This window comes from Sinocyclocheilus grahami, unplaced genomic scaffold (genome assembly GCF_001515645.1).
Source record: "Sinocyclocheilus grahami isolate Dianchi unplaced genomic scaffold, SAMN03320097.WGS_v1.1 scaffold1793.1, whole genome shotgun sequence".
Taxonomy (NCBI): domain Eukaryota; kingdom Metazoa; phylum Chordata; class Actinopteri; order Cypriniformes; family Cyprinidae; genus Sinocyclocheilus; species Sinocyclocheilus grahami.
In genome coordinates, this window is record NW_015506972.1 from 71,029 (window position 1) to 72,724 (window position 1,696).

Sequence of the window (1,696 nt, forward strand, 5' to 3'; positions counted from 1 at the left end):
TTAGTAAACACGTGCTTCAGATGAGTATGACTTTATGCAAATAATATTACATCACCCACTTACTGAGCAACATTGCAAATGTTATATACAGCATCTATAATAGCACTATTTGGCTTTTCACCCCAAAACATACCTCTAACAACTGCAATCAAATGCCAAAAGGATCAAAACAATGATACAGTTTAAAAACAGTTAGAGATATACAGCTGCAGTTCCATTTGGTCAGAGCAGATAGCGCTGTCATGTCTTTAGGATCCCTAAATACTACAATATACTGTAATCTGAGAGTGATAAAACTGTAAAACCAATGGAAGTTTCTTCATTAATAAGATCAAGTTCAAGTAGTGGCAGGAAGAAACTTGCGTCACACACCAGCAACATTTCTGACTTTTATTTGACAGTCAGCGGAGGTAAATTAAATTAAATGACTGTTTGATTCATGCTAATAATAGTGTGTTCATATGTGTCTCATTCAGACAACAACAAAGAAGAGCAGTGCAGCTTCTTGCTCACTCCAGAGAACCAATTTAGACTCAAGTCCTGTTCTCAGTTGTGATTTTGCTGAAACTAAGGCAATGTGAAACTTAACCGTACTCATATTATGCAAATGAACCTACATATTCTGCCTGTGGCTAAAATATTAACTGCTAAAAATTGTACCTATACATAATAAGCATTTATCAGGCTGCAGCTGAGATACAGAAGTGTTGTTTAGTATCATTGATATACTGTAATAGTTTTCCTAAATATTTTGAATGATATTTTATTTTTATATTTTCTGTTTCCATTTTAATTTGAGATGGTTTTAGTAATTGTGTTGTTTTTGTCATTTTAATATTTTTTTTTATATTTCATTTTTATTAATTTTTATTTATTAGGTTTAAAGTACCACATTTTGCTATAAGTTTGATTGCATCATATATTAATTGCTGTTAATAGTGTTCGTCGTCTGTTTTATTACGTCTTAAATAGATTTTTCTGTACATTTCTGCCATATGTACATTAACTGACAGTCACCACTGATAAGCTACCACTAAATATTGTAGAAACTAAATTTGCTGTAAAGTTGCTTTGCAATGATTTGTATCGTGAAAAGCGCTGTACAAATAAACTTGACTTGACTCATCCGATGCTACATGCACTTTTACAAGTTGTTTGAACTGAAATGTGTGTTGGCAGTGTGTGTACACAACCACCCTAAAATTATGAAAATCCACCCAGTGTTTTTTTGTTAATCTACTAAAATCTTTACCCCTTTCTCAAATCGAGCCGATCTCAGATGCTTGTCTGTGTGACGTCACAAAAACAGGCCCCTCCCACGATAGTTTGATTGACAGTAGCGTTTCAGCACAGACTGGACTGGTGTCTTACCTTAGCTCTGCCCTCAGTGAGCTGTATTATACTTTATAGTACCATGGCTTTATACACTGGCTTCAGTAACATCATGTTGTATATTCAAATATCATGGTTGCTCACTGTATCATGAGACATTAGTGGCCTCATGGTACTATCATTTTCATGTACCATGGTATACACCATGGTACTTTTTGTGAGGGGAAAATCTACTGTGATTGGTGGAGTGCAGCACCATGTGGTTGTGTGTGTGTGTGTGTGTGTGTGTGTGTGTGTGTGTGAGAGAGTGTGTGTGTGTGTGTGTGTGTGTGTGTGTGTGTGTCAATGGGGGAGATAAATTTGT